Below are 9,800 nucleotides of genomic sequence, written 5' to 3' on the forward strand. Positions count from 1 at the left end.
CTGCAGAGACGCGTCAAGCAGGCCGAGGCCTTGGACTTTGGTTCATGCGGGGCGACCCCTGAGGCCTCATGGGTGTCCCCCACTGGCAGAACTGTAAAAATGTCAATATAGTCCGAATGTTCGTTGTGTTTTTTTTGGGTTTTTTTGTGGGGGGGTGTGTGTGTGTGTTGTTTTGTTTAGTTTAGAGTGTACGGGCAGGCCTTGCAGGCCATGAGCCCAGGCCTTGTCCGTGAGGCCCAGAGATTCGGGTGTACCAGTACATGCTCTTTACTGGCTCCGAGTGATCACCCTCCCGGGAATAAATGTCTCTTAAAAGTCAAAAGTCTTTCTTTCTTTCTTTTAAATAAAATATTAGAAATATATTTGAATCAGACCAGGCTTATTATACTTGTATATGTGACGTATCAAATTATACTGATGTATATGCTGACCTGCTGTTCCCATCCCTCAACTTCTAAGCTGTCCCAGGTTTCATTCCTAGTCTTTTTCAGTGTGAATATAGTGGACACAATTAAAAAGTCCATGAAATAAAATGATACAACGCATAAACTTTTATCCTCAGAGACATGTGTCTGAATGCTCTGTATGTGGGACTTGTATATAAAGTATCATCAATAATATCAAGGACTACTGTTCTACAAAATACAGAGAAAGCAAAAAAGATAGTGATGATTTCTTTTTTTAACAGGAAATGGAAAATATTGTTCACAACATTTATGTTTGATGCATACTTAATATTAAAATTATAGGGATAATTTTACATTCTATTTGCTGGATATTTGGCATCAGGAGTAATATAAGATATTAACATGCTTATGCACAAGATAGGTTTTTTATTTTTGCTTTTTATCATTGCTGGCTCAAGTGTCAGCAACTCCACTTATGTCCATTAAACTGAATCATTAAAAGTGGTGAATTAGCCATAGGATCCTTTTTTTTTTTAAACTTCCAACTCTCAATTTTAGATGCCAGATCCTGGGCACATCTATACATGCTGTTAATGCACTGTAAGCTTACTGCACAGTAAAATAAGGTGCAATAACCTTTCCCTCAGAGCGCATCTGCACATGCGCCCGTTGGGAACAAATTTGCACCTGACAGGAACAGTTCAGTACAGGGCTACTCCTGCCCTGCTGTGCCCTCCTACAGCAGCCAGGGGGAGCTGTAGCCTCCCCTGGGGACCAGCCCTGGGCTAGCAGACCTGGGCCCCCTGAGGTCAGACCTGGGCCCTACGGAGTGAGGGGAGCTGTCCTGCCTCTGGGGAAGCTGTCCCCCAGCCCTGCGCCCTGATTGGCAGATCAGGTTGGGTGCTGGGAAACTGTCCCCTGCTCCTTGAAGCTGCCTGCCTCCTAACCCTGCACCCCAATCTGCTGATTGGGATGCAGGGCTGGGAAGCAGGCAGCAGCCTGGGGGAGATGACAGCTCCCCCATCCCCTGCTGCTTGGGCAGACTGGGAGCAATTTGCTCCCAGCTGTCTACACATGTGCTACTGCACAGTAGCTACTTTATCTACACATGCTAGCCAACCTCACAATAGTCTAATTTACTGTGCAGTAAAGGCGGTGCATGTGTAGATGGTCCACTGAGCAGTAAAGCATCTTATGTAGACATGCTCCCTGGATCCTAAGTACTAGATGCTTCAGAAAAGATTCAGGAAGCCTGATAGTGGGATAGTTATGGGATCATCTTCCCTTAAGGGAAGTTTCTTTTGAAGCAAAGAGAGTTTGAGGTTGATTGATGAAGACTGATCTACTCTTTTCAAATGTATATCCTTCCTATAAAATTATACATGTTCATATTATCTGTATAATGTTTCATTCTAGGCACATATAACTTGTGAGAATACACGACAGATAACAAAAAGCAATCCACATACAACTCTTTATACAGATTATTTTTATGCCATTCAGACAAGGAATTGATCACATAATTACAAACAAATAAAATATGCTGGAGGTGCTGCAGTAGAGATAGAAATAAGCATACTGGAAGAGCAGGAAACATTAGGCAGGCCTGCCTCATGGAGCAATGCAGGAACAGGACACTGCTACAAGAGGAGGTATTACTGCTACAAGCCAAGTTAATCCTTCCCTCACCCTGCAACCACACCAGTTTTATATGGCCAGAGCACATCCAAAACATTGAATTCAGCAGATACATCCTCTCACAATAGGGACCAGCCAGCCCCTCCACAGCCCCTGCACAAACCATTGTGGTCTCTGCCTCCATTCCAGTGCCTCCCTTTACTGAGTGCTTGGGGCTCATGTGTCACACCCAGCAGCCACTGGTGGCGTATGTACTATGTGTTGGCCACCCCTGATCTAAGGGAAAGTTTAAAGACTTCTGCCCTTCTTCCCCAAAAAACAGACTAGATGTTGTTAAGCAGATCTTCTAAAGTCTCAAAAAAAATGTCACCAGACAGTTTACCAATATCAAGCAGCAGCTGTGTTTGAAATATTTTAGGACAATAACAAACATTAAAATATAAAATATGCAAATATTTGAAAAGCTAATTATTACAAATGGTTTATTTTAAAAGTTGTATGATTAAGACAATATGTCAGCCACAGTTTTTAAAGGTACTAGCTGATCCTGAGTTTCATTATTCCAAATATGTGTCTTTTGTTTTGGGAATCATAATAATGATGAACATCTCCACATGTTCCAGAATATCAAGAAATCAGTTCTGTTGTAGGAGAGACATGATCTTTTAGGCCCCTGGCAAATATTCTTTTAATGGTAGGATGGGATCTGATACCCAATCCCAACAATCTCTTCTCTTGCCATGTCACATGTGCATGGCAGAAGGCCTGGTTGTGGAAACTGGGATCAGATCTCAATCACACCATTACTACATGTAAGGGGAGCCTGGGATCATAACCATTGTCAGGGGGTCCCCAGGACACTACTGGGGACAGGAACAGGTTCTGAATAGGAATCAGCTGACTGTCAGCCCCAGATCACACTGGAACTGGTTTGAGTCCCCAGTGAGATCTGAGGGCTGGAGTTGATAATTGCCTGATTCTTGGCCTCAGCTGGGACAGCCCCAGGTCCAGCTTGAGACCCGGGCTGTCCTGGTTGGGTGGAAAAGCAGCTGATTGTCAAAACCCCATGTCTTGCAGCTCTGGTTGGCCAGCCAGGAGCAGGGGATCGGAGGCTTCCAATGAGGTAGGAGAGCCTACAGGGACTTTAAACCTGGTCCAGAGCTTCTAATCCCCCAAGTCCGGGCATAGAATTCAGAGTCCCCAGCAGGGAAGCCGTCTCAGCAGCACACTTTAAGCTCCCCATGCACCAGGACTCAGTGTGGGGTATGGGCAGCTGGGGAACCAGGAGCTCCCATCTCCTGGCTGCCACTTCCCTAGGCACCCCAGGAACTTAAAAAACTGGGTGTAAAGCTAGGATTTATAATTGTGTTCCCACTTTGTAAAGGTCCAGGGCACAGTGAAGCCAAGAGCAGAGAAGACACTTCCTGATATTAGACTCACAGTATCTCCACCCCCACCCATCTGCCTCCAGGGATTAGATAGGGATGCCAGACCTAGGACCTGGTGCTGCCACCAGCTGAATCCCACTGATCAGGTAGGTAATGGCTGTGTCTCAGACCCTGAGGTTGCCCCATGCTGGATCCCTAAGCTTAGTAGAACATAGGGATCTGTCATGGCTAAGCCACAACATGCAACATGTTCAATTTAACGCTTGATACAAATGAGCCATGGCATATATTATCTTGCCATAAACTAGCTTTAATGGGTGTCCAGGTTACAATTTATGTAGCAATTCACATGCTAATCTCATTTTAAATGAAAAGTATGCCACGTCCCTTAGTGTCCTATTGTTGCTGAACTAGTTAAAATACTGAAGAATGATTAGAGGTAAGAGTTTTTGTGGGTTATATCTTTTATTGGACCTACTACATAGTTGGGATAGATTTAGCCAAGCTTTTGGGTATCATAGTACCCCATCTCAGGTATTCCTCTTGTCTTAGTACAGTTTTGGGTACTGTAATAACCAAAAGCTTGTCTAAATCTATCCCAAACATGCAGTTGGTCCAATAAAAGCTTCTCTCTCACAAAAACTTGCCTCTCACATATTTCCTGGATCATCATGACTATAACATCATGTCAATATTACTGAAGAATGGTTAATGTTTTGGGACTCCACTTTGCAAAATCTAACATTAGCATGGGGAGATGTAGAATTCTGCAAAGGGAGTGCAAATGGCGAAGTGCATCATCGCATATAAAACAACACATATTTTTTCTCCAGTTAAAAATAAACTAGCAGCTATGTTAATAGGCTAGTGGCCTAGGACAGTATTATTCAGTTTAAGTTTGAAGCAAAAACAAATATTACTTCATTGGAATGAGTTAAAAACAATCTGTAGGGCTGTGAAATTGGAGCTTCATTACAAGGAGCAGCTAACAGACTGCAGAACAAAGGATAGCTTGTTTGGTGGAACATCAAGATTATTAAAAGAAGAGAGTGTTGTTAACACCCATGAAATGAAGAGTTTAGAAGGTATCAGGTTGATTAAAATGAAGTCAATTGACTCAGTCTGCACTACCTGACTAGAAATGCTGCTGCCACTGCCGGTAGTCAGTTTTAAACTTTGGGTTGACCACAACTCAAAGTGGGGGGGGGAGGGGCAGAGGGGGCGTGCAACTGCACCCCTCCTAGATCTGCCCCTGAACATTAGTGCCTTTGCTTTCCAAGGGATTTAACTGCACTAGCAATTCAGGGACTAAAAGGAACGAATAAATAAGGAAAATATATATTTAAAAAATAGATCTGTTAACTGTAACCTTTAAAATGCACAGTTTAAGGAAGTATAGTTAAATCCATAATAAAAGTTTTTACTTTCTCACTGATGCAGACACTGGAGAATTTGGCAGCTTCTCTGAAATTTGCTTTTGTCTACAGTGAAAGTTCCCAGCTTTGTCATTAGTTGCTTTGACACAATTTTGTTGCTAGGGGCCCCCCAAAAGTCACTATAAATAGTGAAAAATATTGTTAAATGCTGAACTCCCTGGATTATGTATGGCCCTGTAGTATGTAAATAGAAGGTTTCTTGATCCAATAACTCATGGAGAGCCTGCTTTGGGTTGTTTTCTATTCAACTGTTTCAAATCACAGTGGTCAGAGGCATGACATTTTCATCATTATAACATACATTTAAGGATGTACAAATATAAATGCATTTTCTTAAGGTTATTTCAGAAATATTCTGTGATGTCTTAGAGCAAAACATACCACTTAAATTCTAATTCTGACACTGTCAGACCGTAATCCAAGATTAATTTAACAGTTCAGAATAATGCTCAAGGGGTGCATATACATGAGATGTTTACTGCACAGTTGATTAACTGTGCAGTAAACAGTTCTGTGTCTACATGTGCACCCTTATTAGGGTTCACAAAGCTAATAAACTTTGCAGCAGGGTAGTTCTTTTAAAATGCATGTACTACCCTGCTTTGGAGGTTTTTCATATGCAGCAGCGCATATGTAGACACTGCCCCAGATGGCTGGGGCACAAGGTGCTTGTGTGGGGCTAGCTAGCAGACAGCCCCAGTGCTGAAGCACCTTCGTGCCTCATCCAGCTGCTCTGCTGCATTTGAAACCCAGTCAGAGCAGCCCTGGGCTGGCAGGCTGACCCCCAGGGTCCCTTGCCAGCCCAGGCTGCTCCAACCAGGCTCCACATGCTTTGCACGAATTAACTCCAGAGCAGTATGCTCCAGAGGTTTTGCTCCCAGGTGCACGTTCAAACAGCATGCCCAGGAGTAAAACAGTTTGTTCATGTGCATTAATCATATGTGTAGATGTGCCCAGGGACTCATGCTTCTCTGAATTAGAATAACCTATGTAGAAGGCAGAACACTTTTGTGAGCTTTGTCTTCTCTTTCTTTAAGGGAAGGTGTGATGTTGACAGACTGAAGCAGACGAATACCAACTCAGGACTTGATTTAAAGCCTACTGAAGTCAAAGTTATGTACGAATATTGAAGTGAGATCTCCAGGGTCATTAATTTGTGTTGCAATTCCTTCTGGGTCTGGTTCAGCAAAGAAAATCTGGTTGAGTAGGTTTGTTCCCGTCACTAAATATGTTACTTCCACCTCTCCACATCTGCAAATACTGAATTTCACTGGGGAAAGGATTCCACAGGGCCAAAGGGCAATTTCTTAGCCCCATCCCTCCCCACCATGAAGGATCCATTTTTTGGAGCATTCTACTACAAGCATTTCTAAAATAACCTTAATACTTAAGTTTGAAAAAAAGACTACTGAACAAAAGTTAAAATCTGTGTAGTAACTTTGATTGGCAACCTTGTAACTTCCCAAAGTTCAGATGACAGAACAGTTTCAGTTTAAGTCTCTGACATGTAGCAGAAATGGAAGCAAACCAAGGAGGTTATTTCCATTTACAATAGGTAACTGCTGGCTTAACTAGAAGCATTACTTTATGTTCAGGATCAAAAGGCACATGGGACATGCAGCTCTACAGGGTTGTTGACTTTGCGATTCCTTCAAGTTTATTATTTCTTTGCCTGACTATCCAGCTTCATGTTCCAGCATAACTTCATATTTAACATTCAGATCCTACCATTTAAGCTCAGAGAATGCATATCTTAAGCACTGCTGAGTTTCTTAAAATAATGGGTCATGTTCTCCCCTTTGTTTTGCAGTCAAGAGGAGAGGAAAAACAGAATAATTTCAAACCAATAAACCAGAAAATAAAGAAAGGCAAGGTACCTGACACTTCTCCCTGTTGTCCAAATACCAATATTCCCACCAAAATCCAGAGATGTGTTTTGGTGCCTTTGAAATCCACAGCTAACACCAGTGGACAGGATCCAGATGCATAAAAGAAAGCCTTGACTTTCATTTAAAATAAAGTGTCTGGCTCTTTTTCTGTAGCTGACAAAGTGTGTCCTGAGAAAATGAAGAAGGATTGGGAACATATTCCTTTCTATACTAGATGGCAAATTGCCACAGATGTTACTGCAGCTCCAGGAAGCTTCAACTCCCCTCCCACAGATTTTATAGAGCAAGGAACAGACATAAAAAATACAATAGGTCAACATAAATATCCCTGTTGTGGAGCAAGGGGAGTGAGGAAAAGCACACACTGGTCAAACCCCAAGAGAAAGGCCCTTTACATTCCTATGGCTCCCATCCCTGTTTTCCATATGTGAAAAATGGATTTTTGGGCAGTTGTGGCAAAGTATGCTAATCTGGGGTTCTGTACTGCTGCTGTAGCTGCAGATACAGAGAATACAGTGGAAAGGGATGTGAGAAATAATTAAGGTCTGTAAGAATATGAAAGCCCCCTCTGTGTGATTTCACAGGAGGGATCAGATCTGGCCCAAGGGCTTGACTATCTTTGCACTTCATTGTTTTTTCAGTTCCTGGGAGTTTGTTTGTTTTTACTTTGTTTTCACATAATGGTTTGAAAAAAAGAACCTCAGACTACTTGTACTTCCTCTGGCACCAGAGATGAGAAAAAAACTTCCAATCAGCTCTTTGACATTGTATCAGACCTTGATGGAATGAATCATTGCCAATAGAACTGTTTGATTTATCTTTAACATTAGATATATGTGACAAAGTTATTAGGTTCATAGATCCTAGTTCACATTTATGCTACAAAGCCCCTTTGCACCACTTTGATAGAGCAGGGGACTGTAAACATAGATGTAAATTGTATCAAAACAGCGTAAAGTATAAATGAGGACCATGCTCACAGAATCATCTTGATCTACTACAATTTGCATATCTGATGCAAGTGTTTCACATTCTAATCTACCTTTGCATTTATGTTGTTGTCATCAAATGGTATCTGAGCTCCAGCATACTATGTGGCTGAATGCAAGAGAACATACAGGACAACAGATTGGAAACAACCGCATTATATTGATTTGCTTGCTGAAAATATTATGTCAGTTAAAATTCATCTTTCTTTTGTAATTTTCGAGAGCACACTTGTTGGCTTTTTGATGTTTCTGCCTTAGTTCATGTTTAAATAACAATATTTGCTTTTAAACATACGTATTTTTGCATCAGTACTTAGGTGCTGATTCAGCGAAGAAATTGAACAGGAGCTTGACATCACTGTGACTTAAGTACATACTTAAAGCCTTGATTCAGGAAAAGACCCCAGCACCACATTCTTATGCTAAGTCCTCTTCAGAAGGAAACTCAAGCACATATTTAATTTTAAGAAGGTACTTAAATCTCATTGACTTGAATGAGCTCAAATGTATTTGCTTAAGGCTAAGCATGTGCTAAAGCACCTAGCCTGAATGCTTCCAGGCATGTCTACATGTGCGTTAATGTGCCATAGTTACTGCACATTATTTAGTGCCTGTAATAACAGGTACTAACTCAATTTGAAGTAACTGGTGCTACTGTGCAGTAGCGCTAGTGCACACATTTTAAGTGGCGCAAATGCGCATTAGTTCATTAGCACAGGTTTTACTGTGATGTGCTAATGTTCAGCAGAATTAGTCTACTGTGTATTTAGCTTCTTGTGTAGACGTGTCCTCTCTGAAGTGCAGTATTAGTGGATAAGGAATATTTGGGCATTTTGAGATATAAAGTTATTGAAGACAACGATATCACAGAAATTTGCACTAGCTGATGTTCTGGCTCAAAATATTTTAGACTAAATGAGGCACTCAGATGTTTGGGAAAAGAAACCTCTTTCTGTAAGGCCAAATTACACTCACATCAAATGATTCCCTTTAAAAGAAATGGGAGCGGTCAAAAAACTGCATGATGTACATCCCATAGAGTCATGAATTTATATTAAATCAGTCCTTGAGAAAGGCCATCTATCCAATACAAAAATAATGTTCTCTCAACCAAGGTGGAACTCACACCATAGTGTCTTTTCCATACTGTAGAAAAGGAGTCATATTGGAGAAGAAAAGTGCTTTTATTAAAAAGTCCAGTTTATTTTTTCCATTTACACTAACCAAGGGATGGACTGATTCCCAGACTTCAGTAGTTATTGAATCATGTCCCTTTTGTGGGTCTTCCAAAGAGTTCCTCTATACTACTTGACTCTACAGGCATTCTCTCAGGACTTCTAAATCTTCTATGGATATAACTTTAAGTCAACATAATAATATTTGTCAATAAAAACAATGCTGTTTTGACCCTATTACCAGCAAGAAATTTGTTATGTTCCTGCAATTTTGTTGTTTCTCTGTTTCAAACAGAGCATAGTTTTACTCTCCTAGTTTCTAAGTCCTCTTGGAGAATGATTCAGTATCTCCACTGCTATTCAGATGGTGCTTATGGAAAATTTGTTTTAACATATACTATTTTTTAAATTTGTTCTTAGGCATTTTACCATTAGCTCTGCTGGTGAAAATAGCAACTGGGATCTAATAGAAATAAATACATTAAGTACTGTGTGGTGCTCAGATACAATGGTAAATGAAGCCATGTAAGTACCACTGACACGGTCAGAAATGCTTGTTTCACTAACAAAAACATTTTGTGTTAACTTCTATAATGCTGCAGAGTAAACAAAGCTAAGGGAAATCCAAACTGGCTCACATGTGCCAAGAATTGTTAAATAAGTTCCAGTAGCATAATCTAAAATACTGTGATGCACAGACCACAGAAACATGGTTTGCAGCATGGTTGCAATACCTAAAAAAGTGTCTCAATTTCCTGGTAATAATGCTGCATGTATATACTTAAAGCCTTTCTCTTCACCTTAATTGCTAAATGACAATTTTAAAATGAATGAACTATATATATATATGTGTATATATATATATATATATATATATA

This window comes from Alligator sinensis, unplaced genomic scaffold (genome assembly GCF_000455745.1).
Source record: "Alligator sinensis unplaced genomic scaffold, ASM45574v1 scaffold1670_1, whole genome shotgun sequence".
NCBI classification, from domain to species: Eukaryota; Metazoa; Chordata; order Crocodylia; family Alligatoridae; genus Alligator; species Alligator sinensis.